General features: G+C 41.4%; 2 long non-coding RNA genes and 1 pseudogene across 3 annotated transcripts; 2 read left to right on the forward strand and 1 right to left on the reverse strand.

The window, feature by feature from the left end:
* Positions 1–1610: 1610 nt before the first annotated feature.
* On the reverse strand, positions 1611–6938 carry LOC122238646. Of its 2 annotated transcripts, XR_006217671.1 has the most exons (4): positions 6708–6938; positions 5841–5974; positions 5110–5243; positions 1611–2333 (listed from the first exon to the last, which is right to left on the reverse strand). It is a non-coding gene; the product is annotated as an uncharacterized LOC122238646 (long non-coding RNA). The 2 variants fall into 2 exon arrangements; XR_006217670.1 differs by lacking the exon at positions 5110–5243.
* Positions 6939–8610: 1672 nt separating this feature from the next.
* LOC122238385 lies at positions 8611–18239 on the forward strand. Its single transcript, XR_006217294.1, has 3 exons — positions 8611–8886; positions 13419–13612; positions 18165–18239. It is a non-coding gene; the product is annotated as an uncharacterized LOC122238385 (long non-coding RNA).
* A 3914-nt stretch (positions 18240–22153) lies between these two features.
* On the forward strand, positions 22154–22794 carry LOC102973026 (annotated as a pseudogene).
* Positions 22795–27877: the final 5083 nt, after the last annotated feature.

Genomic DNA, 27877 nt, shown 5'->3' on the forward strand with positions numbered 1-27877 from the left:
CTCTTCCTCCGGTGGCAGTTGGAAGATTGTTTTAAGAAGTCCCTCTGGAGGGACAGGAGCGAGCAATCCCGGGCTTTTCTTTTACAGAGCAGCAGAAGGGGTCCCGGGGAAGGCTCCAGAAAATACGGACACGGAGGAAATCTTTTAATGACGTTTTGAAAAAGAAACAAAACAAACCCCCTCGCTGAAAACAAAAATTATATAACGGATCAAATGCGCATCGGAACTTTCTGACGGAAGCCAGCGCTGTTTTCTAAATACAGTGGGGAGCTTAGTAATCACATGGTGTTTTCCGAGACTCTTCCTTTCCTGCTGCCCCTCAGTTTCCTGCAAGGCACCGTTTTAGACAAATTTGCTGGAGGGCACTTCGGCTTCCGGGGGCCGCGTCCCGCCCTGTAGGTTAATATCCACCCTTCTGGGCGCTGCTCTGAGCCCCTGCTGGCTGGCGGCCCCGCGGGGACTCCTCCCCCTGGTGGCAGGGTCCCTTCCCGCTGCACGCTGTCCCTTCCGCAGGCCCTGCCACTTCTGCCTGCGGCGCTGGCCTTCTCTGCCCGTTGCTTGGGCTGTACCTGAAAAATCCCTGGCCTGATTCTTATCCCCCCTTTCCCACTTTGCCCACCGTAGGAATGGCAAGATATAAAAGGAAGTATGAAGAAGAGAGGAAGGAAGGGCAAAGCGAGGGGGGGAAGAGACCAAGCTCTGGATTTCAGCTGTAACTGCGGCCTGCACAAAACCAAAACTGCACCCTCTTTTGGGAAAGGGTAGCCCAGAACTTGGGTTGAAAGAGAAAGTCTCCGGGGGGAGAATATTTAGAAATGCAACCGCAATGCCTCAAGATAGATGTGACTCAGTGACTTCCCAAAACATGGATTTTAGATACATATCACATTACATCCTTCTTGTACTTTTCACTTGATTTTTCTAAGGTAGCCGTTGACGTTTTTAATTTAAACCCCGCTGTTACACACCCACTTCAGTTTCCAGGGAAGACCCGCAGGTGGTGAAGGTCCAGCAGGGACATTTGCTTTCTCTTGACATCCCCAGGGACCCCAAGGCCCTGAAGCCTGAAGAAGCCAGAACATCTGGTCCATTTCAGCAGCTTACTTGCAAGTTCAGCCTGTCATCTGGATGTTTTGTCTATGCAGTGCCAAACATCTGGGTTGACATTTTTTTTTAACCAGACTTACTAGATGTTTTGGCATTGTGTAGACAGGAATTCAATTTTTAAAGTTATTTCTCTACTCATCTGAGATTCTAACCGGAGCTCTGATACCCTAAAGGAGAGAGACAAATGAAGACTCTGATCCCCCCCTTTGATTGCTTTACAATTTTGGAGGTATCTATCCTACTCTAAATCAGTGGTTTAACTGCTTTGCTTTTTTATGAGATGAACTTTTTCCATTTTAGGATTTTAGTGTTTTATTTTAGTAGACGAATTTGACCAAAGTAGTATGTGTTCATCTTAACGAAACACAACCTTAGATGTTCTAAATTCATTTTAAAATAATCGAAGTTTTAATGTTTTCAAAACTTTGAAACATTGAAAACATAGAGGCAAGAGCTTCAAAATAGAGAATTGACTCTTAAAAAAATACTCTTTGACGATTAGGTTATCTCTGGACCTTGTTTATACTTATTTGAGTAAGATTGCAAGATCCTGGAGGGGAGATCTGATTTTTAAAGAGTTTTATCATCTAACTGGTCACCGTTGTTATTGGGGATGGTAATGCCAGCAATGGTAGTGGTGGGGGCAGATAGAATGTGAGTTCAGATTTTGTTTTCATTTATTTAGAGTTATTTGTGTTTATCCTTCAATTATAAAATTCTAGGTGGTAAGTAATAAAAATGTGATTTGTACCTTGAAAACACTATTGAATTAGAGAGACCTTTCTTTCTCCTCAAAACCGTAGGAAAAGTTGATAACTTGCTAGTTTTATCTGCTCAATAGCTTCAATTTTGAGGGAGGGAGGAACGAGGTATCTGAAAAGTCTCGTCTCTGTATTGGATATGTTTCTACCATCAACTCTGTGTAAGCGGTGGTCAAATTCCTTTTCAGTGCATGAACCCTGGTCCAGGCAGGGGGAGAAGAAAATGGTGTCCGTCAGGCTGGGAGATCCACGAGGTCTGGGCTCTTTTTGTAAGGTGAGATTTAACACAACAGTGTCTTATCTATGAATAGTCCCTGGTTGGTCTTCTTGTGAAGGGGACTGAAGTCAGGAGTGTCCCATGTTGCCATCTTGAGCACTCTGCTATTGTTTTCAGAGTCCTCAGGAAGTTGCTATACCCAGCAAAGCTAGCTGCCCTTCAGAAATGAAGGAGAGGTAAAGACTTTCCTAAGCAGTAGAAAACAGAAGGGGTTGATCACCATTAGATTTGCCTTATAAGAAATACCGAGGAGCATTCTATAAGCTGAAATTAAAAGATGCCAATTACCACTGTAAAAATATACACATGTGTAAAACTTGTCAGCAAAGGTACATTTGTAGTCAATTCTCTAATATTGTAATGGCAGTAAGTAAATCTCAACTCTAGTTTAAAAGTTAAAAAAAACCACTAAAAATGAATATAACTACAATCATTTGTTATTAGATGTACAATATTATAACATTAAAATCTAAAACGGGGCAATAAAAATATAAATTATCCGTATGCTTTTTTTTTTTTTGAGAGAGAGAGAGAGAAAGAGAGAGAGAGAGCACAAGCAGGGAAGGGCAAAGGGAGAGAATCATAAGCAGGCTCCATGTCCAATACAGGGCTGAATCTCACGACCATGAGATCATGACCTGAGCCAAGACCCAAGAGTTGGATGCTCAACAACTGAGCCACCCACGTGCCCCCCTCCATATGTTTTTAAAGTTATCAGCTTAAAATAAGATGTTACATTTTATGTAAGCCTCATGATAACCACAAAGTCAAAATCTATAGTAGATGTACAAAAGGTTATGATACATTAACAATTATGTCAACAAATTGGACAGCCTATAAGAAATGGATAAAATCTTGGAAACATAGAACTTGTTAAGACTGAATCATTAAGAAGAGGAAAATCTGAATAGACCAATTACTAGGAAGAGATAGAATCAGGAATCAAAAACCTCCCAACAAAGAAAAGTCAAGGGCCTGAGGGCCTCACTGGTGAATTTTACCAAACATTTAAAGAAGAATCAATACCAATCATTCTTAAGCGATTCCAAAAAAAAAAATAGAAGAGGAGGGAACACTTCCAAACTCATTTTACAAGGTCAGCGTTACTTTGATACCAAAACCAGATAAGGACCCTACAAGAAAAGAAGATTACAGGCCAATATCCCTGATGAACATAGATGCAAATATCCTCGACAAAATCAGCAAACCAAATTCAACAAGGTATTAAAGGGATCATATACCATGAGCAAGTGGGGGTCACTTCTGAGGTGCAAAGATGATTCAATATCCACAAATTAATCAGTGCGATATAACACATTATAAAATTAAGGATAAAAATAAATTATCTCAATAGATGCAGAAACAACATTTGACAAGCTTTGATATCCATTTATGATTAAGACTCTCAATGAAGTAATGATAAAGAAAATATACCTCAACATAATAAAGGCCATATACAGCAAGCCCACAGCTAACATCATTTTCAATGGTAAAAAATTTTTCCTTTGAGGTAAGGAACAAGCAAGGATCTTTACTCTAGCCACGTTTATTCAACACAGTACTGGAAGTCCTAGCCAGAGCTAGTAGACAAGAAAAAGAAATAAAAGGCATTCAGATCAGAATGGATCAGAATCAGAATTAAAACTGTCTCTATTTTCAGATGACATGGTATTCTATATAGAAAACTCTAAAGACTCCACCAAGAAAACTGTTAGAACTAATCAATGAATTCAATAAAATTGAAGGATACAAAATCAATATACAAAAACCATTGTTTCTATATAGTAATAATGAGATATCTGAAATAGAAAGAAAACTATCCAATTCATGATAGCATCAAAAACAATAAATATTTAGGAAAAATATAACCAAGAAAGGAAAGCATCTGTAAACTAAAAAATGCAAGAAAATGATGAAAGAAATTTAAAAAAGACACAAATAAGTGAAAAGATATTTCATATTCATGGATTAAAAGAATTATCCTTATTATCCAAAGCCATCTATGGATTTGTTGCAAAATGTTCAATGGCATTTTTTTACAGAAATAGAAAAACAATCCTAAAATAGTATGGAACCACAAAGACCCTGAATAGCCAAGCATCTTGACTATTCAAACTATATTATGAAACTATAGTAAACAAAACAGTATGGTATTGACATAAAAATGGATGCATAGATCACTGGAACATAGTAGACTGCCCAGAAATAAACACACACATATATATCATTAAGTACATAAAATTCAAAACTACAGAGAGCTATCACCTCACACATTTTAGAACGGTTATTATCCAAAATCCCTTCTCATTAAATTTTTTAAAGACCTCTCTTTAATTTTCTGAGTCATTTTATTGCATTATAATGTTGCAAGCTCAGTGCCTAAAGTTCTAAAGTATATAATTATGTATGTAAGTACATAAAGGATACCTACTGGTAAGAAAAAAGAAGTATATGGGGCACCTGGGTGGCTCAGTCGGTTGAGCGTCCGACTTCAGCTTAGGTCATGAACTCGTGGTTTGTGAGTTCGAGCCCCGCATCAGGCTCTGTGCTGACAGCTCAGAGCCTGGAGCCTGTTTCGGATTCTGTGTCTCCCTCTCTCTCTGCTCCTCCCCCGCTCATGCTCTGTCTCTCTCTGTCTCTCAAAAATAAATAAATGCTAAAAAAAAAATGAAAAAAAAAAAGAAAAAAGAAGTATAAAGAAATTTATCCATATTGAAAATTTATTGAAATATAGATAAATAACGCAAATTAACCACTATATAATTAAATGCTTAAAAAATCCTATTCGTAAAGCAAAATATAGGTAATAGATATTCATGGGCAGTAATCCCAGTTTATATTCTCTTGTTTGTTTGTTTGTTTGTTTGTTTCACAAAAACATTGATGGAGGCAATTAAGCTCCACATAGAAGCTACATTCTTCAAAACACTGGATTGCAACAGGAGACTGGGAATTGACACTGACCTGGGGGTCAGATGCTTGTTCTCTAGGGCCACATGACAGATGAAGACTTAACAAACAGCAGGTTCTCCCAGGATGATCACATTTTCCCAAGTTGCGTTGCCTGGATTGAGTGCTGATGCCATTGCTTTCAATGGCTTTTTTCACAATACGTAAGACGTAGACAAAGATTGGAGTTGTTTTTTTTTTCCCTATACCCATTTATTACTACTATTTTGAGTTTGTTCTTTGAAAGTAAAAGGCAAGGACCAATTTTTCTATGGGACATCAACATTAATTATCTCTCTCTGCCTCTTTCCCAAGTTCTTATTCAACACCTTATTATAAATATGAAATCAACATGATTGTAAGTGTGAAATCCGGTTAAAATGAATTCAGAAAGGTAAATTGCAAACTCAGTACCATATTATCACATTATACCCCCTTCACTGCCCAGCTGGCTGGTCCCTGCAGGCACCCCAAGATTTGGCTGATATGTAGGGAAGATTCTAGCAATCCACTTTGCCCTAGGGATGTGTCTTCCAATAGGCTTCCTTTCCATAGAATGCAAACACAATCATTTCAGTCACACAGGTCTTTCCCATCTTTGAAGATTGCTCTCCCCCAATTTTTGTGATACAAGAGATAGAGCAGAGCTTCCATCTTATTTTTTCTTCATTAAAATTGCTCTTTCACTATAGAAATGGTGAGTGGCATTTTAAAAAGATCTTTAAGTTAATTCTCTGTGGTCTGACCTTCATTTCCTGGTCCAGTGTCCTGCAGAATCTTCAATCAGCTGAGCTTTCCTACAGGCCTATGCACACATCACAGACGCACACATGTGCCCAAGGCAAGCAGGAATGAGAAGAGACAAGTGCTAGAAAATTCTCTAACTCAGGCAAAGGGGAGAAACTCAGTCAGTCATTTGAATGAAATAAGACAGAAACTCATTAATTTTCATGATCTCCCAAGGTGTCCTCAGGCTCCGATGCTTTGGACTGGTAAATCTCAGTGGCTGTGCTGAATTAAACACTTGCTATTAAACTCAATGGGATGATTTTAAATGACAGCAAGGCTATGGATTCACAGAATCTTCCCGGTGAGAATGTTCTCTTTATGGGCTCCCAAGCCCAACTATGAGAAGAATTAACTTCTCTTTGTATAACAGTTTAAAAAGAGTCATAAGGAAATGGATTTTTCAAAATATTACGTCCAGCAAAAGTGAGAATCTCCAGATTAATAAGTGATGCAGTCTTTTAGGAAAGAAGTTTGAATTCTCCCGTAGACAACCGGGTGACAAACTCTCAGAATTTAGGGAGATATATGAGAACATCTAGCTCAATCCTTTCATTAGGCTCCGAGTGGTTCAGTGATTTATACTAACAACCCCAGAAACCTCCCGGTCCTTCATTCTGCCTTTCTTGTAGACCATAGGTCTTTGCCTGTCATCCTTTCTCGTAAATGACTTGAACCCCTGGCAATTCAATTAATCTGGAATAGTTCATGTGGCTAATCAAATGCTCCGAGCCTTGAAAATCCATTCAATTCAAAACCTTGGTAACAACTGGGGAAAAGCAAGCTAAGAAAGAAACACGGGCAGTTCTATTCCTAAGCACACTTACCTGAGTTCAGTAGCCACAGCTTCATAGTATAGTACTAGCTATAGAAGAAAGTTAAAAATAAAAGTAATTTTAGGGAACAACACACTTCAGTAAAACATTTCTCAAGCCTATGATTTGAAAAAGAGGGATCCAATTATCCTTGTTAGGGATAACTAGGATCCAGGTTCTAAGATCTAGAAGCATGGTCTTCTGCCAAGTCCAGCAGCATGGATCGGCACCATCCAGCTCTGTTCCTACACTGGCCAGGACACGGTGTGACATCAGCTGTCTGTGACATCAGCTGTCTTTCATTTAGTTCTGAAGACCATTCCCTGTATGGTTCATATATATAGTCACCAAGGACATGTAAAATGTCCAATACTATGTTGAATCATTCAATTCTAAGTCTTTTACCTTTTCAAGTTTTCTGTTTTCCACAAGAAAACTACAAGTTTTGTCTTCTAATTAAAAGCCAGTTTGAGATTTCAGTCAAAAATGGAAGAAGAAGAAGGAGGAAAAAAAACAACAACAACAGTAAAGTGAGGAGAATTAATAGCAATACCCAAAAACTTAAAAGTCAAATTGTGGAAGGCTGGATAGATTTCATATTTTAGCCACTTAGTGGTATAGTGTGTAGCCATTTAAAATTATTCAGACATTTGTCTATTGACATAATGCATTATGCAGTGAAGTGAAAAAAAGATTACAAAACAGAGGACCTATTCTTTTCATGCTTTTAGGATTGATTGTAAGGTGTAGACACCCGATGAAAGAGTTCTGTTAAATAAAAGGATAATGTTAGTTCAATCAAATAAGGTGATTATTTTGGCTCCAAGGGAATACTCATAGAAATCTAGCAATAGATGTTCCCTAAGTCATCCTGGGGATGTAGAAGCTATCAGACCCTGGGGACACATGAAATGACACAAAACTCTCAGGTGTTATTTTAAGTTACTTCATTCTTAAAGAATTAAGCTAGACACTTAGTTTTGTATTGCAGGAAAGTTTCAGGGTATATATTTCAGTAAAGATCAGTTTAAAAACTTTAATAAAGAGTGGAAAAGAGAACTGTAGCTTAAAGCGAGAAACTTATTTAATATATGAATATAGGGATGTTTTTTATGAGATTATAATTTATACTTATTCTTTGTTTTATTTTTTAATTTTTTTCAAGTTTTTAAAAATTCATTTAAGTAATCTCTACACTCCATGTGGGATCTGAACTTACAACCCTGAGATCAAAAGTCTCATGCTCTTCTGACTGAGCCAGCCAGGCATCCCTATACTTATTCCTTAAACTCCATTTTTGTGTGTCTTAAATTGAGAATTGTAATCACCTGAAAATCATGTTATTATGGTTTCAATGATTACATATCTTTAGGATATAATAACATTATTTGTTGAACAATTACCACGTCCCAGGTAGTGCACGGATGTTCATTCTCTCTCTCTCTCTCTCTCTCTCTCTCTCCCCTCTCTCTCTCTTGATTATCCAGTCAACAAATAATTATTAGGTTCCTTCTTTGTACTACCTTTCTGGCCTCCAAATGTAGAGTGTTGGAAATTCTGTGTCTACTTTGTAGGCTTACAGTCTACCTTGGAAGATAAGACAGACGTAATATATTAGAAAATCAAATTTCCTATGAAGTAAAAATAAGTTATCAGGTAATGGAAAGGAACAGGGGTAGGGGAGGGACTATTTTAGGTAGGATGGTCAAGGATGGCCTCTCTGGGGAGGTGACATTTGAACTGAGGCCTCATGAGGAGAGTCAGGGAATTTCAGGCAGGCTTATCAATAGCCAAATCTCTGAGTCAGGGAGACTCATCTGATGGATCCATTGGTGACATCACACTATATGGTGAGTCAGTGGAAGGTGTCAAGTGGGGTACATATTTTAAAAGACTCACGCTGGTCATTCTGAAATGAACTTAGTGGATGCTGTGATCTGAATGTTTGAGTCTCCCCAAATTCGTATGTTGAAACCTAATCCCAAAGGTGATGGTTTTAGAAGTTGGGGCCTTTGGCTCCAGCCTCATGAGTAGGATTAGACCCTTTATAAAAGTACTGAAGAAAGCTCCCTTGTAACTTCTATCAGTAGAGGACACAGCAAGAAGTCAGCCGTCTACCACCTGGAAGAGGATGTTCAGCAGAAGCTGACCGAGCGGTCACCTTGCTCTTGGACTTCCAGCTTGCAGAATGGTGAGAAATAGATTTCTGTTGTTTATAAACCACCCAATCTGTGGATTGTGGATTTTTCGGACTATGGCAAGGTACAAAGGAAGCCCATAGGGAAGGCTTTCTTGTGGTCCAGGTTAGATTGACAGTGGCTTGGACCGTGCTGGTGGCCAGTAATGGTGACAGGTGGTCAGACTTAGGCAGAGTCCAAATTTTGAAGGTGGATTGGATATGGTGGTGGTATAAAGAACTGGCTGGCTAAGAGAAAGAGAAGCAAATTTATGTCCTGCCTCTTCCTTAACTTCTTTGCTTTTTAGTTATTCACCCAACAAATACTTACTGAGCAGCTGCCACAGGTCAGGCACTGAGCTGAGTACCGAGATAAAATCAAGAGCAAAATGCAGACCCAATCTTTGTCCTCATGATGTATAGAGGACAAGGAGAAAGAGGAGCTGGGGTGTCTGGGTGGCTTAGTCAGCTAAGCATCTGACTCTTGGTTTCGTCTCAGGTCATGATCTCACAGTTCGTGGGATTGAGCCCCGCATCAGTGTCTGCACTGAGAGCATGAAGCTTGCTCGGGATTCTCTCTCTCCCTCTCTCTCTCTGCCCCTCCCCTACTTGCTATCTCTCTCTCAAAATGAATAAATAAAAACATTGTTAAAAACCGAGGAAGAGGAGTTAATCAAAGAATAAAAAAATAAAATAAAACATTTGTTTTGTGATGAACGCCACGAAGGAGAGGTGTTACATGATCCTATTAGGTAGGTATTTGCTTTAATTCGAGAGATAAGAGAGAGTTCTCTGAAGAAGTGATGCTTAAGCTAAAGGAGGAGTAAGAGGTATCTGAATAAGGAAGAGAAAACACACAGGGAACAGTATGAGGAGTCCTGACGGCAGGAGAAAAGCAAGGGATGGCAGAAGCCCAGTAGAGACCATGAAGGGTCTTATTACAAACTATAGGAAAGGATTCTAAATCTCTCTTAAGAAAAATGGGAAGTCACTGAAGGATTTTATATGGTAACAGGATCAGATGCTTGTGTAGAAAATGGTTTGGAAAGAAGCCAGTGAACATGCAGGTAGACCCTGGGCATGTAGGTGTTCATATAGGCAATAGATAATGAGGTCTTTCCTGCTGGTACACCTAGATGAGATCTTAGTGCTCTTCAATGAGATGGAGAGCTCTGGAGGGGAGCGCTGTCCTGGCACGTCAACCTACCCATTGGCTTTCTCTGTTCTAATTCACAGGTCAATGAAACAAAATAAACTCCCAGAGGTAAACCTTATGCATATGTGGTCAATGGATTTCCCACAAAGTTTCCATAGAAATCCAGAGGCACAAATCGCCTTTTCAACAAACTTTGCTTGAATGTATATGGAAAAAAAAATTGCGTACCTCATATCATACACACATATTCATGTGAAGTGGATCATAGACATGATCATGATAGTTAAAACTCTAGTTTCCAGAAGTCTTTTTGACCTTTGAGGAGGGAAAGATTTCTTACAGGGTACATAGAAAGTCATAATTGTAAAAATGATACGGGCACCTTGGTGGCTCAGTCGCTTGAGCGTCCGACTTTGGCTCAGGTCGTGATCTCATGGTTCACGGGTTCGAGCCCCGCATCGGGCTCTGTGCTGACAGCTCAGAGCCTGGAGCCTGCTTCAGATTCCGCGTGTCCCTCTCTCTCTGCTCCTCCCCTTTGTTCTCACTTTGTCTCTCTCTCAAAAATAAACACTAAAAAAAATTCTAAAAAAAGAAAGTAATAATTGTAAAAATGATACATTGACGTTTATTAAAATTAAAAGCTTCTGCTCTTCAAAAGCTACTGTTAACGAAATGAATGAGCAAGGCTTAAATTGGGGGTAAATGTTTGCATTCCATTATTTGTTATAGGACTTGTATTCAGAATATGTAAAGAACTTCTACAACTCAGTAATAAAAAGACAAAACCTGAAAAGGCACTTCTCGAAAGAAGATAAGTGAATGGCCAATAAACACACAAAATAGTGCCACACATCATTAATCACCAGAGAAATGCAAATGGAAATCACAATGATGTACACTATTCACCCACTAGAGTGGCTAAAGATAAAAATGCTGTCAACACCACGTTTTGGCGAGGATGTGGAGAAACCAGAACTCACATACATTGCCATTGGGGGTGTCAAGACGGTATGAATATTTTAGTCAGCTAGGGATACCATAACCAAGGTCCAAAGAAAGGTAGTTTAAACAACAGATACTTACTTTCTCACAATTCTGGAGGCTAGAAGTCTAAGGTCAAAGTGTGGGCAGGATTGGTTTCTTCTGAGGCCTTTCTTGTTGGCTTATAGATGGCCGTCTTCTCCCTGTGTCTTCAAATGGTCTTCCTTCTGTATGTATCTGTCTCCTGATCTCCTCTTTTTCTGAGGACATCAATCATAGTCGAGTAGGGCCCATTATAATTACCTCATTTTAACTTAGTTACTTCTTTAAAGACTCTATCTCCAAAAGTAGTCCCATTCTGAGGTACTGGGGGTTAAGAGTTCAACATACGACTTTGGGAGGGATAAAATTCAGTCCATAACACCTCACTTTGAAAAATAGTTTGGCAGTTTCTAATAAAGTTAAACATACCCCTTTCCAATGACCCAGTAATTTCACTCAACTATTTACCCAAGTGAAATCACATGCCCCCTGCACCCACCAAATGCCTTATATAAAAATATACATAGTAGTTGCATTCATAATAGTCTCAAACCTAAATGCCCATTAGCAGGTAAATGGGTAAATTGTACTATATTTGTATAATAGAATAATACTCAGCAATAAAAAGGATGATCTACTTGATACACGTGACAACATGGGCAATCTTACCAATATTAAGCAAAATAATCTATATCACAAAAGGGTAAATACCGTATGATCCCATTTCTACAGAGTTCTAGCACAGGGAGAGTGAATCTGTTGTCAAAGAAATAGTACAGTAGTTCTTTCTGGTCAGGGACGGGAAGGGTATTGCCTAGGAAGGAAATTCCTGGAACAGTGGATGTATGTTACATCCTGATAGGGATGTGTTCGTTAACATATACATGTATCAGAATCAATCACAGTTACGTCTAAGATCGCTAATATGTAAATTATACCTCTATTAAAAAGTTTCAATAAACAGAAATCTAAATAGTTGTAAGAAGTACCTGAGAACCGGCAGGAAACCGAATCTGTATAATAATTTTTGGGCCAGCCCACCTGTGTGGGCAGGTGCTCTTGGGGCTGGTCTGCTGGCTAGCCTTGCTGGCCTAGGGAAGCTTCCAGGCCCATAGGTCACCTCTTCAGCTCCTTCAGCTACTAGGCCAGGTATGAATGCAGCTTCGTGGGGAAGGGCCCCACACCATCAAGGTTGGAGCTGGTGAGAGCTGCACACTGTTCCTGTTTGTTTTGACCTCTCCCACTTCACCTCCTTCCTCCCCTCCCAACCACCCACCCTGATGGCAGGCAAGATACTTAGGCCATGCAAGCCACTTCCGTGACTTTGAGACCTGCCTGCAGAACATATCCCACCCTCTATGTCACCATGAGCCGTGAGGAGACTCACAAAGAGTGGGAAGTGTTTCTAGGAAAAACCTGGAACGTTGTGAGAGCACATGTACATGTTTTGGCACCTCTTTTCCTTTCTGTGTGACCTTAGCCAAGTCACCTAATCCAGGGGAGCCTACAAAATATGGGTCATTAGCCTCCTCTCATTACCTTGCAGAACTCCCAAAGGTGATGCAAAATGTCAGTGATGGCTGTGATTATTTCCTTCCTACCCTCGAGGAGGTGGTCTTTGTCAACCTGGGGCCAGGGAGTGGGTGGCTAGGCCTTTCCTGGTCTGTTTTTGGATCCTCTCAAGACCTTTAAAGTAAGAGGGAGGAAAAGTTAAAATCGGGGCTAGATGGAAAAATGAGGATCGCAAGGAAACAGGAAACTTGACAGGCTGTGGGTTTTCATTTCTCATGTGCAAAGCACATTTTCTCCAACCTATCATTTCTGAAATAAATGATCCACAATCACTTAACGTGAATGCATCCCAGACCTGGGTTGGGCCCATGTAATTTGGAATCAAAGATGACTGACGGGTTGACAGAAAAGTTCTGCCAATAAATTACATACATCCTGTTAGTACAGTCTCATACCTAAAAATATCTTCAGAGACTAAAGAGAAATTGGCAATGGCTATGGATTGACTGAAAAAAAAAATCAACCATAAAAACTAGGCAAAATTATATCCACACTCCCTGAGCACTAGTTAAAATTAATTTGCTTTGAGACCAAAGTCAAATATGCCAGTGCAACATGCTGGTCATTGAATCCATTCAGCGAAATGTTAATTCAAACTCGATTTTTGGTGTTGCGTAGGCTCAGAAGGTAGGATTTGTGGACAGAGCTACAGTCTATTACCCTCATGTAGATGTGGGCTGTGTGTAACCTCATGAAGTGTTTCTGTTTCGGGAAGAAGAGGTGAGTGATGGCAATAAAGATAACAGGATTCTAGTTCTGGGTAATCACATTTGCTTATTTGTTTCACTTTTTCCAGCCGCAAAGCAGGACCTTTAATTCCTATAATACCAGCTATTTGCTGCCTTGTAGCCAGAAGTCACTTGTACACAATTGGACAAGGTACAATTTGCCCACAGGAAGCAATTTGGGGCTTTAGACCTTCTCAGAGCGAAGGAATTGCCTTTTCCTTCCCTAATGGAAGACCAGCATCTGGTTGCAAAGGAACTCAAGGTGAGCATAATCTGGACTGAGATTGGGAAGGCCATTCCTCAGCTGCCGCTCCCCATCACTGCTGGCAGTTCAGGTCAGGAAAAGCTAAATAATTTGTTTAACCCAAACCCCCTTTCCTACCTTGAGGGAAAACTCCTATAAGCTCACTGTAAACACAATTATGCCATGTGGGGCTTTCATTAATCTAGTACAAACCACAGCCTGACATACACTGGGCAGGGTTTACTTTATTTTTTTCTTAGCTCATTTTCAGCACCAGCTTATCCTCACACTTCTTACCCAGAGGTGGTTATTTGTACAGCGTGAGTTAGGGGAAGGAGGAGAGTTACTGGGGCCAACCTTTGCCGTTGCAAAAGCATTTTCCGAGACCCAGAGACAGTCATGGGTTATTAGGGTAGCATTTGAAGGGACTCAGAGTTCATCAAGAAGTACCAAGAACTCATTTTATAAACGAGAGGGCTGAGTCCCAGAGGTCACCCAGCCACTGAGTGGCTTTCATTCATTTAGCAAATATTTATGAGACACCTACTTTATGCAGATACTGAGCAAAGCACTGGGCTGCCATGGTGAATAAGAACGATGTGGTGTCCATCTTCAGAATTTCTTCTCTCCATTACATAGCCCTGTACGCTCAGACATTGGCTAGGGACGGCCACGGCTTTGGGCTGCAGGAAAACTGTGTTTATCAAATTCTTTCAACCGACACCCACAATAGCAGACACTTAATATTTCATTTCAGTGCATGAAGAATATTCATGTTTATAGATACAGGATATCCATGCATATAGCTAAAAAAAAAAAGTGTTACTGTATACCAAAAAAAGCCCCAGAAACAATATTTATGTTTATGAAGTATGTTGAGCTGTGGTATTTTCTGTTTTGGTTTTTTAAAAATGCTCACTGTGACCTTCTGCGTTAGAAGGTGAAGGATTGGTTTGTAGCCGAGCATTCCCCGAAGCTTAGGGGTGTGGTGACATTGGTAGAATTGTGATTTAATGAAGGCTTTCGAGGATTTGAAGGATTATGCTGTAGAGGATGAGGAACCAGATGCTTCTGCTTGCTCGAGGCACCGGGGACCAAGCTGAAGGAAGTAGGCTTAAGTGGTAATGGTCGTGATTTAAAGTAGACAGAGGCTGCCAGCAGGAGCATCTTCCTAGGAAAATACCATCTAAAGGAAACGCATGCAGTGGAAGGATGACAGGTTCCATAGATCCTACAGCATGGGAATTTGGGGGCTTATGGGGAGAAGGGATCAGCCTCATTAGAAAGTGACCATGTGCCTCAGCTGCAGCAGGGACACAGTACACACCCCAGGGAAGCACGGCACATAAGCAAAAGTTCAGGGACTCATGGATCTAGCCTCTGGGAGGACTCCCCCCCCCACCCCATAATCCAACCGCTCATGAAACTCATCTTTCTCAGTGAATTAAAAGAGACAAGAAAATGCAGCATTATTCACAGTAACAGATTAGTTCTTTTGAGCTCTGTGAAGGAACTGGAGATGTTTATTTGGAGAGGAAAATGCTAACACCCACTAAGTATCTCCAAATATTCAAAAAACAGTGACATGAATAATGCATAGATTTGCTATGTTTCTTTAGATGACAAAACTAAAACCAAAGGGTGGTAGATATAGATAGGAAGACGGAATTTAAATCTAAGTAGGAAAGAACTTTCTAAGGAGTGAAAGCTGCCCCAAACTGCAAGTGAAATCCAAAAGACCAAGTTTAAGCAATGTTTGGATTCGTGTGGTCACTCACCAACATTTACTGAGTTCCTACTGTGTGCAATACACTGTGCCAGCCCAGGGAATACATTGCCTTTGAGGGTCTTACCAAAAAAATTTTTTCTGCATTGGTTGAGAAATCGAGTTTGGTAATTTCTTAGATTTCTTCCAATTCTAGCATATTCTTCAAGGTTTTGAGTGTGTCGATAACTTAGGAAGAATATCTGTTAAAACCACATGCAATGAGGGCACCTCTGAATAATTTTTCCATGGAGACTAGGGGCAAGGACTACCACTGACAGAAGTGATCAATATCTTAGATTCACTTAGGGAATTTTGGATGGCCAAGAGCCTACCTCACATTGTTTACCTTTAAGCATTCCCTACTACTAATAGGATAAAATCCAAGTTGCTTAGCCAGGCCAGCTGGTCTACCCAGTTCATTGCAACGTCCTATCTTACTGCTCATCCTTCTCCAATGTTAGTGCTTATACTCATTCTTCCAGCTTTTTGGAAGTCTCTCCTTTCCTCTCCACTGTGCCTCTCCTGCACTCAACTCAAGGCCCTTCTCCACGAAACCTTCCCTAGTCCACACTCTTCTTGCTCATTGCACATTCTGTCTGTATCTACATTGATATTTACACTATCTGATTACATCTCTTGGGTAGATGTTTAACTCTGGGTACATGTATAATTTACCTCACCAATTGGATGGCGAACTTGTAGGCAGAGGCCACTCATCCTTTGTTCCATACTGTCTTGCCATGGGGCAAAGCATGCCATCAGTTCGTCTGAAGTTGACCGCAAGTGAGTTAAGAACTCTGATCATTCATTCTTGGTACAACCCAGTCACCACTCAGACCTATTATTTAAATGAATGGAGAAAGTCTTGTAGATAACAATGCTGAAAGCATTGTAAGATGTCTGCGGCTGGCTTATATTTCACATGGATTTTGAACAGGAGTGTTTTGAGTTTTATGTTATTTCTTTACAAACACTCTTCCAGCATTTACCATGAGGCAGGTATCAGTCATTCGGGTCCATGAGCCTTTAAAGAGCATGCCCTTTCTTATTCTTATTTTCTTTGTCTTGGCATTTTCTTTGTATGGCGTTGCATGTTCATGGAGTGTTGTTCACTGACTTCAGTTCTATGTGTTGGTAAAGAACTGGAATTCTGGAAAAACTGTAGAATCTTCTGAGTCAGCCTCTGTCTTCTTGTGGGTTTGTAGCTATCTAGAATGAGCACACTCTGTCTTCTCCAGCAAGACTTCTAGTATTTCTCCATAGCTTATTTCTTTTTACTGCTCTCTTTGCCCCATTGTTTTCACATAGGACTCTGCTTTTCTACTTCTTGAACCATTTCAGGACTGAGACCTAAGGGCTCTACTTCCCTTAGAACTTAACTTCCAGGAGTTTTTCATCCAATAATGGAGTGGAGGATAGGCCTTAAGAACACTCTGAGAATGAATATTTCTTCTTGGAAGACCAGCTCATTAATAAACATGAACATAGAAATGTGGGATGAAATGTGGTCACATCACAGAGAAAATCAGTTTTCTTCTAGAATCAGGGAAGTTTAAAGGGAGTTTATTATTAAACACCTGCCTTGTGCAACCCTTCTCACCTTTCCCACATCTCTCTCTCTCTCTCTCTCTGTTTCTCTCTGTCTCTCTGTTTCTCTTTGTCTCTGTCTCTCTCTCACACACACCCAAACACACACACACACACACACACACACACACACACACACGTGCACACACATACACAATCTTTTCTGGGGTTTCAGATATCTTATGGAGCTGTAATTAAGTTAGAGTAAGTTAGAAAATCTATGTTCTCAAATATAGAAATAAAAATCTCATTTTATGAAAACATAGTATTTTTCTTTAAAAAAATTTTTTAGGGGTGTCTGGGTGGCTCAGTTGGTTGGCCATCCAACTTCGTCTTGGGTCATGATCTCACAGTTCATGGGTTCGAGCCCCGCATCAGGCTCTGTGCTGACAGCTCAGAGCCTGGAGCCTGCTTCCGATTCTGTGTCTCCCTCTCTCTCTGCTCCTCCCCCACTCATGCTCTGTCTCTCTCTCTCCTTCAAAAACAAATAAAAACATTAAAAAATTAAAAAAAATTTTTTTAATGTTGCTATTTATTTTTGAGAGAGAGAAAGAGCATGAGCGGGGAAGGGGGAGAGAGGGAGACACAGAATCCAAAGCAGGCTCCAGGCTCTGAGCTGTCAGCACAGAGCCCAACAGTGGGGCTCAAACTCATGAGCCATGAGATCATGACCTGAGCCAAAGTCGGACGTTTAACTGACTGAGCCACCCAGGCACCCCAATGCATAGTATTTTTCTTAACCAATAGATCTGAGAGGATAGAATTCTGGGATTTGGGTGTTATATGACCTTAGTTGGTGACCTCTACATTTTAAGGATGAGGAACCTGAGACCCAGAGACACCAAATCATTCACCTGAGGCCACAGGTGCTTCCGTGATAGAACTGGACTTAGATTTTCCATCTCCTGTGTCCTGGTTGGTTGCTCCTCAAAAAGGATGATGATTGGGGTGCCTGGGTGGCTCAGGTGGTTGAGCGTCCGACTTTGGCTCAGGTCACGATCTCACGGTATGTGAGTTCGAGCCCCGCGTCAGGCTCTGTGCTGACTGCTCAGAGCCTGGAGCCTGTTTCAGATTCTGTGTCTCCCTCTCTCTCTGACCCTCCCCCATTCATGCTCTGTCTCTCTCTGTCTCAAAAATAAATAAATGTTAAAAAAAATTAAAAAAAAAAAGGATGACAAATCTTGATGGCTCACAGATACTTATTTTCTTTCACAGGCTGAACACCAATGGTCAGGCTCTGAAGAAAATTATAAGTTGACTGCTGTTTTATTTGGATGTACTCACTATGAGATTTGTTTTGAAATTGATTGGCACTGACTGTTTCTTAGTATCACAATAGGCTAAGGCTGAGTTTATTCTGTTGTTATTCAAATTGCATATTTTTATAAGAAACTTATTAGATGAAAAGCTTGGGAAACCAAATAGGTTGGATCTTTCAAAAAAGTGAAACACATACACACAGAAAGAATGTTTTCCAGATGAAAAGAAATATAATCATTAGAGGCTGATCTTATGGATCCACAGGGAAAATTGAAAGTACCAAGAAGGGTTGTAGAGAGATCCTATTTACCAGTTCTTACAATGAACCAATGTAATTAAGTTTGTTTCAGCAATTTTTTTTTTGAACAAGGCAAAGTGCTAGACAGGATCTTTAGATGGACATAAAGGAGTATAAAACCTGATTTTTTTCTCCAAGCACTAGCAAACTAATGGGGAAAAGTGAAGAGATTTGAGAAATGCTCTGCAGAACTATGCTCCTGGTTGAAGAGAACAACTTTCTCCATAAGAAACTGTCTCTTCTTCTTTTTTTAATGTTTATTTATTTATTTTGAGAGAGAGAAAAAAAGGCAGAGAGAGGAAGAGAGAGGATCCCAAGCAGGCTCAGTGCTGTCAGCACAAAGCTTGATGCAGGGCTCGATCTCATGAACCATGAGATCATGACCTGAGCCCCAATCAAGAGTCACGTGCTTAACCAACTGAGCCACCCAGGTGCCCCAGAAATGGATTCTTCTTTGGTCAAAGACATACAAAGAGCTGCATTCTCCTTAAATCAAATTCTCAAATTTATAATTTTTTCTAATCTTTCTTGAATGGATTTATAACATCTGCTGTATCCTCCTGGTGGAATAACAAGTTCCAAGCATTTCCTTTGGATAAATGTGAACACTATCCCTGTGAGATATCCTTTAAAGGCATGTTACCTTATTGAATGGAATATGCTTTTTAATTTCCATACAACTTTCTTTAAGCTCCTATGAGTGGGAGAAAGGAAGGGTGTCATTAGAAAAAGCCCATGGTCATTTATTTCTCTTTTGTTATTTTTGTAGATATTGCTAACATCCTTTCTAAGTTACCCATTGAAGAATCTCCTATCCCTTCAGTTATTTTAATCTCTCTCTTTGAAATACTTCAGTCTGTCCTTCAGTTCTCTCTCCCTTACCCTCTTCTTATTTCTTTTGCTTTATTTTCTCTCTTTGTTTTCTGCATTGTCTTATCCAGGTCATTATGTCTTTCCAAGGTCGGAGAATGAGAACAATGCCAATTATCCTAGTTGGGTTTCGCCATGCTTTTATCCAGGAGTTGAATAAAGTATCTGTATTTAAAAAAAAACAAAACAAAACAATCATACTGATTATGTGCCTGGAATTTTATTGGTCTTTTTGGCCCTGGGTACACACACATTGGGATGATGCCTTCAGGGAATAGCCTATAGCATTTCTGCATTCCTTTCTCGTAACCAGTTACTTGTGAGGATGCCAGTTGGGTTATGGATGTAGCGGATGCCAAGTGTTTCTTTTTTGTTGTTGTTAGGCTTCCAGCATTCATGCAGAAATGCTTATAATTTTTGGCTTATTTTCCATCCACTTCCCATACCTGTTGGTTGCCTGATTAGGTGTGCAAAGAAATTTTCCCAATTTTTCCTATGCATATGGATTCTTTCCAAATCCCTCTAATAAGATTCCTGAATCCAAGGCTTACATCCTTCTCGCTGGTATCTCATTCTGTTTGAGGGGAAGTCACTTCAGCATCTCATCTAGTGGTATCAATTATTCTTCTTCACAGCTGAAGAAGCCTTTTGACAGACCAAATTTTAAACCTTAAATGGATCACTCAGTAGCATTAGTTCATGCATTCATTCGCCCATATGCATTTTTGTGTGTGAGTGTGTGTGTATGTGTGTGTGTGGGAGAGACAGAGAGAGAGAGAGAGAGACAGACAAGCAGACAGACTGACTGACAGACAGACTCAGCCTGCCACTTGGCTCAGTAGTGGCATACCCCAGAGTAATTGTGAGAGGGGAAGAGGTGACTCTGTTTTTCTCCACCTGGTTTTGGTTCCTTTGGACTTTTTGCAGTATATATTTGGGTGATTTAAGGGTTTTTTTTTAAAGGGTAATTTTGGTTCTAAGCAATTTCCCTTTATGAACCAATCTTAGGATCTTATAAGTATAGGTGCTTGGACTGAATTAGAGATAAGGATTCCTATCATAGCATCATTCCTGCCTCTTTCCTTTCCTCTCTAACACAGGTTGAAGGAGTATGGCTTGTAAGTCAGTAAACTAGACTAATTCTATTTCATATGCAAGAAACGCTAGATTTAGAGGTAGTGTTGACTTGCTCAAGGTCACACAGCTGGTTAGTATGAGCATAAAATCGAATTTCTACCCCCTGAGACTCAAGGCATTGCTCTGGAAAGAGCACATTGGCTTTCCCTTCCTTCTTTTGGTTCAAAATCTCCTGTATCACCTTGTAAATATTTATTATTCATGATCCGGTACCACTTTAGTTCAAGCTGAGTTCACATTTCCTATTGATCTGTTGCCAAAGATCTCCCCTTAAACTCTACCCGTGTGCTAGTATCCAGAACGTCACTCCCCATGCACACCTTTCCATTATCTCATGCACGGAACCTTAGATTGGTCCTCGCCAATCCCTGATCTGGGTCCTGCTCATGATGTGAGCAATGATTCTAGAACACCTTGCATATGAAGTCTATCTAATGTCATGGTGTTCATTAAATATCATCTACCCACCCCCCCCCCCACCCCCACTAGATTTAGGGAGATATTTACAATAAACCTGGCCCTCTTTTAGGCACTTTACAAAAATTATATTAGTCAATGCCTAAAACAATTTCTGAGGTTAGGTCCTGTTTTCTCTTTTCTGGGTGAGGAAGTGAGGCTTGGAGAGATGGTATGGAAAGCAGCAGAGGGTTCGAGTCTGGGTTCGTCTGACTCCAAAGCCTAAGCTGTAGACCTCCAGGCTCTCCCGACTCAGTCATTTGGAGCCAGGACTTCCTTATACCATTAGCTCCCACATTTATCATCTACATAACCATAATGATTAAGGGAATGGTGTGGGGGTGGACTGCTGCTTTATGAAGCAGTCTAAAATGATTTTCACTCCGGTTCGTAAAGACGGCGGATGGGCTTGTTCCTCAAATTCTGAAATCCTAGGGCGAACAGGCAGTTTGGAAGCTGGAGGTAAGTTTAGGGCAAACAAGGAAATAATACTTCTCCTAGCACGTAATAAAGTTATGGAACTCATTACCCTGAGAGGCAGTACAGACAGGAAATGTAAATGGATTAAAAAAGAGTTTGGACAAATTTATGAATGACAGAGTCGTAAAAGGCTTCTAACAGAAGCTGGAATATACGAGGTGTGACTATGAAGCAGTGAAAATCTTTTTTTTTTTTTTTTTTTTTTTTTTTTTTTAACAAACACCAGAACTTGTATATCCGAATAAATATATTTTTCCTTCAAAGTAGCTGCCTTGGGAGAATACGTGCTTACTCTAATACTGCTTGCTTGCTCAGACATATTTGGAACTCACAGGAGTTTCTTAAAGGTTCAAGTTCACCCGCCTCCCCTTTTACAGATAAGGAGACTGAAACCTAAAGCCATTGCATAACGCACCCACGTTCACACAGAAGCCCTTCTAGGATTAGAATCCCAGCTGCCCGACTTCAGCTGTATTACCCCTTCATTGCCACGTGCTGTCTCCGGCTCTACATTTCTTCGGAGTCGGTGGCTCATTCTTTAGGTCGTCCTAACGGTGGTAAATCTTTATCCTTTGTGAACGGGTTTCTGGGACAGCCAAAACTGAGGAGATTCAAGGCTGATGATTAAGCTGTTTGTTCAAGCTGTGGACTGGTATTATTTGTTCGGCAAAAACGCCTTTGGAGAGGTCGAACCGCTTGTACGATGTCAGAAATGAACGGGCTGCCCGGGCTGTATGAAGAGAGCAATGACCTGCAGTGGACCTCGCAGTCCCCGCTTGGCGAGGGTGAACAGCGAGGTAGGCAGCGGGAGCCGGGAGCCATGCCTGAACGCCTCCCGCAGCGGGGCCCAGCTGAAGGCCCAGTGGAGGAGGCCCCGGCCACAGCTAGAAGCCCAAGACCCAGTGGAGGAGGAGGCCCAGCCACAGCTGGAGGCCCAAGGCCCAGTGGAGGAGGAGGCCCAGCCAATGGTGGAGCCTCAGGGGAATGAGGCCTTGCTAACCGGCCCGGCCCTGGGGAGCCGCCGGGGCCTGGTCGCGGGCCCTGACTTCGAGAGCCAGGACGAGGGCGAGGATTTTGATGACTGGGAAGACGACTACAATTACCCTGGAAGAGGAGCAGCTGAGTGGTGCCGACCACCGAGTATCAGCGGCCCTTGAAGCAGCCAACAGGATGTTTCTGAGAACATCCAGAGCCAGGGAAGCAGCCCCGGGTGGCGGGTTTCAAATGCATTATGAGAAGACCCCATTTGTTCAGTTGGCTTTTATCGAAGAGCTATTTACATGTATGGTTGTCAATCGTCTGACCGAAGAACTCTGGTGTGATGAGATTATTGATAGAGAGTAACTAAATGCCGTTAAAAGAGGAGGAAAAGTGGAGGAGAGACCCCACATTCTACGGTCTTTTGGGTTCATTCCAGAGAGTACCATGGCCATGAAAAACTTGATCTTCAAAAAAAAGATTTTTGTCGTTGTTGTTGCCTTGCAGAATAGAATAGGGCAGTGACTGCACAGTTATGAAAAAGAAAAAATTGTTAAAGAAGAAGAAAAGGCATCTTAGGACTGTGGAAATCTGTTTTCGAGAATGTTCCTGAAACACCTGTGGCTTTGACTTTGCTATTGATCCAGATTCTTTTCCTTGCGTTGGGGAAAATATCTTTCATATTTCACTGTAAGGGATGGTTTTGCAAGAAAAAGTTAACATCAAGACAGACTGCCAGTACAAAAGCCCAGTGATAATAATTACATGAGAAAAAGTAACTAATACATCCAGTTTAGGACATGAGATGTCTGAGTCATTTGGACTGAAAGCCCACTGAGAGAACTCTGAAGATTCCACTTTGTGGTCTATCCAAGCCAATTACAGGCGAAAGACTTTGGTTGAACTTCATGACATAAGACCTGTTAAAGGGAAAATGTCAAGTAAAAGGAAAGCCCTACATCTACAAAAAGACTGAACAATTATGCCCTCAATCTTTAAAGGTTTTAAACCTGCCCAGAAATCCTCTTTGGTATCTGAAGTTTCCCCTCTGTCTCCTCCTCTAAATAAGCTTGTTATTGGTTATGCACCAGCATTTGAGATAATAAAATTTCTTGTTCTGTAAAATATATATATTTAATATATATTTTTATATATACATATATTTTAAATATTTATATAAATATATATGTAATTTATTCAAAACCTGGAGCTTTTTTTTTTTTTTTTAACAAAGAGGCACTAACATCATGTTCTTCTGCTTCCTATAAACTGGCTTCTTGCTGGCCATCTTCTACTGCCTTTAAGGGGTATGTAACACACCTTCACTTTCAGACCACTTCATAAGCCGGGTCTTTGAGCAGGATGGTGGCAGCATCTTCTTCCCCATGACAGGTAATGACAGCACAGCCAAAGGAAATTGCTCTTTGAAAGACAAAACAAAGCGAGCCCCTCTCGGGGCAAGAGGAGATGGCTTTGAAGCTCTTGGTACTTCTGGAAGGAATGCTGTAGGTACCCCAGAGCCCGACTTCAAACAGATGAAAGACAGTTTGAATAATGAGGATGGAGAGAAGAGCCTTGAGAAAGCAGGGTTAAAACGTGAGTATAGAACCACCATTGTCATTGAGAAGATAAAAGAGAATTGCAGAGCTCGGATGAAAAAGAGGGGAGATGACTGTGAGCCTCCCAGAGGCAGCAAATGTGGGCACCAGGGATGGATCTCATCAAGATCCAACTAAAGACAGAGGTCACTGGGAACTCACTGGTTTGTATTCATTCATGCTCTGCCAGTTGAATTCACTTTGATCACCAAATATCCTTTTCATTTGGATTTATAACAAAAATAAAGGAGGAGGGAGAGTGATGGGAGGAAGAGACAGGCAGAGTGAAACCCCAAAGTCCATGAAGCATGTTACACCAGTTTTGCTAAGGCTTGGAAATGTTACTTCTCCAAATGGACTCACGGCCTTGAACCAAAGCTAACAAAGAAAAGACAAACATGTCACCGAAAGTAACATGTTGACATGTGTTGATGTCTCAGCCAAAATTTATAACATAACCCAGAAGGAACACTTGAGATGCCTGGCCATGCGTTCTAGTTACTGGTGTGTTTCTGGGGAATTCTGGTAGGACATACCCCAGAGAGGTCAAGGCCAGCAAAGAAAGCTGGAAACAGCAGCTCTAGGTCCTGTGACTAAAGCTGTTAAAAAAAAAAAAAAAATTAACCTTCGTCTTGTGATGTGTGAAGCAGACAGAGCAGAAAACCTGGTTAGGATAGAAATGGAAAAGAGTGGCTATCATGATGAAATCTTTGAAGAGAATCTGTAAGAAGAGAACAACTACATACGTATGTTTCTCCACACACGTACACGCACATACACGCATGCATGCACACTGAAGATGCTTATAGAGGTGTCCACAGTGCATGGCTTCTTGGGGCTTGACCATCTCTGTAGGGCCGCGTAGGTAAGGTTATGGCCATGCAATCCTCGTGTGTAGGTTTGCACATGCACACGCGGCCCACTGTGTGCCTCTGCACGTGTGCGTGTGCACATACAGACGTGCGTACACACTTATCTCACGCAACAGAATTATTATATACCCTCTTGGGTAAGACAGGGAGGGGAAGAAGTTGAGCCTTAGCGGTAGGTGTGAAGTTGCTAATGGTAGGAAACTGCTTATTTGGAAAACTTCTACAATTCCACTTAATCCCACCTTGGCTCCCACCCAACCCCACAGAGCCTTGTGGATTTAGCAGAGACACAGAGGTTAAAAAAGGACCCCTGGATGCTTTTTTGGGAAAGGCCCTCATTTTGGAGGGTCCCTACTGGGTCCCTGGAATGAGGGAACAATCACTTCCTCAGCTTTGCAGACAGGCTCCCAGGGAAGGGGCTACCTGGAGCAGCGCCGTCCTTTTGGGGCACAATTTGGGGGTGCGGGTTGGCTTACTCTGCAGTATGGGGAAGGTATAGATATGGCTGTGGAGTCCTTGCTGTCTTTACTTAAGAATGGACAGTCTTCGGGCTCAAAAATATTTTGCGGGGGGCGGCGCTTGGGTGGCTCAGTCAGTTAAGCGTCTGACTTCGGTTCAGATCATGATCTCACAGTTCGTGAGTTTGAGCCCCGCGTCGGTCTCTGTGCTGGCAGCTCAGAGCCTGGAGCCTGCTTCGGATTCTGGGTCTCCCTCTCTCTCTTCCCCTGCCCTGCTCACACTGTCTCTGTCTCTCAAAAGGTGAATAAAAGTTAAAAAAAAATATGTATATACATATATATTCATATTCATATTCATATATATACATATAGGTATTTTGTGGATCTTTTCTCCCTCCATCTCTGTCTTGCTGTCACCAGGCTGGATAAGCACCTCATCTTCTTCCTGACCTTTGGCAGACATTGCTGTGGATCCTTGGTGGTCACAGGCCGCAGTGGACACAAAGATGCTCTGAGTTCAAAGACGGGGCTCCCAGCCAATCCATTTCTATCCACCTGCATCCCGACTCCTGGCTACTGTGTCAGCCCGGGATCCAATATACCTCTTTTAAAAAGTGGCAAATATTATTTATTTAAAGAAAACCCATTCATTTTCAAATTACAGTGCATGTTTCAAATTGAAAATAAATCTTGAAAGACACTATGAGGTATTACCAGTGTTTGCCAGACTCAAAGGGGCAGAGAAAACACTAGAATCATCTGGCCCGGGGCGCCTGGGTGGCTCGGTCGGTTAAGCGTCCGACTTCGGCTCAGGTCACGATCTCACGGTCCGTGAGTTCGAGCCCCGCATCAGGCTCTGTGCTGACTGCTCAGAGCCTGGAGCCTGTTTCAGATTCTGTGTCTCCCTCTCTCTCTGCTCCTCCCCTGTTCATGCTCTGTCTCTCTCTGTCTCAAAAATAAATAAACGTTAAAAAAAAAATTTTTTTTAAATCATCTGGCCCATGAATAACTTGAGGGCTAGAGAAGGAGATACTTATCATTCTGTTCAGTCTCCTGCATGCTCCCCAAATGCGCCATGACAAACTATGAAAGCTTGTTGTCCTTTGATACAACAAAATAAAATCCTTGCTACCCCCCACCGCCCCCCGCCAAAATTAAATAGAGATAGTCCATTCTGGTTCATTGTGATCTCTTCTTGAGTTTAGATGGACAGTTCACTGCTTCATGTGTTCAGGTGCCACCTGAAAACTTCATCAATAATGACCTGTGGAGATAGATAGGGCTTCCATGGGAATCTCAGAGTCCCACAAGCCCTAGCGAGAACTTTGCAGCTTTGCACCCTCAAAGTCCAGTTCAGGCTCCTCCCAGAGACTCTTCTTTCTAGGTCTTCTTGCTGCCCGGTCTCAAGAGTTTCTCCCGCCCCCTAAACCACTGACCAAGTCCACGTTATTTGATTAATCTAAAAGGAAATTAAAAACGGAAACTGGTAGCATGGATCCACTTACCTGATCCTGCTGTTACGTGAGAAAAAGCAACATGGCCTACTTAAAATCCATGTGGGTTGAGACAAATAGTGCCTGTCAGAAAAGAAGCTTTTTCCTGTAGCATCTTTTTAGACTTTGCTGGTTTTTTTTTTTGTTTTTTTTTTTTTTGCTTCCCAGGAACCACTTTTTTACCTCCAGACATTCTTCAGACTAATTCCGCACAGTAAGCTACTGAAACGTGAGCAGGAAAATTAAAACGTAACGTGTTAAGGGACTCGTTCAAGCTGATCCATGACCCTGGACACTCAGAGGAGAGTGGAGTCCTGGCCTAGGCGTGGGGTATGGAGACCCGTGAGTGGATGACCTTGGGGCTGTGTCGCTAAATCTCAAGTCCAGGGAAGGACCTCAAGTATGTGGAATGGAAAACCAAGTATCTAAGCCAACCGACATGCATAGCTTTGGAACCCTGGTTCCACCACTGTTTAGCTTTGTAAATATGGGGCAGTTATTTAATCTCTGGACCCTCATCTGTAAAATGGGAATGATGGTGGGTAATATGGCAATTTGACTTGGCTTTTGGTAGCCAGGGTAGAGATTTTGGCATTCACACCAAATTTTATGACCGTAAAAGAAAAATAGCAAAATGCTAGCTGTAAAAATTATCAAATATTTTATAAGGAAGACACCCTGTGACTCCCACCTATCCATGAGACTCATCCTAAGGATGAGAGGGAGTTTGGGATGGAATATGTTTGGAGAAGGGGGTGCGGGGTCAGAAACGGGCTGAGGGTTACAGAGAAAATGGAACATTTAATTATATGACTTCTGAGCTTTATCAAAAGGTCTCTCTTTACAATGCCCTTCCTTGTGGTGGGGGCGGGGGGCATCTGGGTGGCTCAGTCGGTTAAGTGTCTGACTTCAGTTCAGGTCATGATCTAGTGGTTCATGAGTTCCCACCCCGCATCGGGCTTTGTGCTGACAGCTCAGAGCCTGGAACCTGTTTCAGATTTTGTGTTTCCCTCTCTCTCTGCCCCTCC

Source organism: Panthera tigris, chromosome B2 (assembly GCF_018350195.1).
Source record: "Panthera tigris isolate Pti1 chromosome B2, P.tigris_Pti1_mat1.1, whole genome shotgun sequence".
NCBI classification, from domain to species: domain Eukaryota; kingdom Metazoa; phylum Chordata; class Mammalia; order Carnivora; family Felidae; genus Panthera; species Panthera tigris.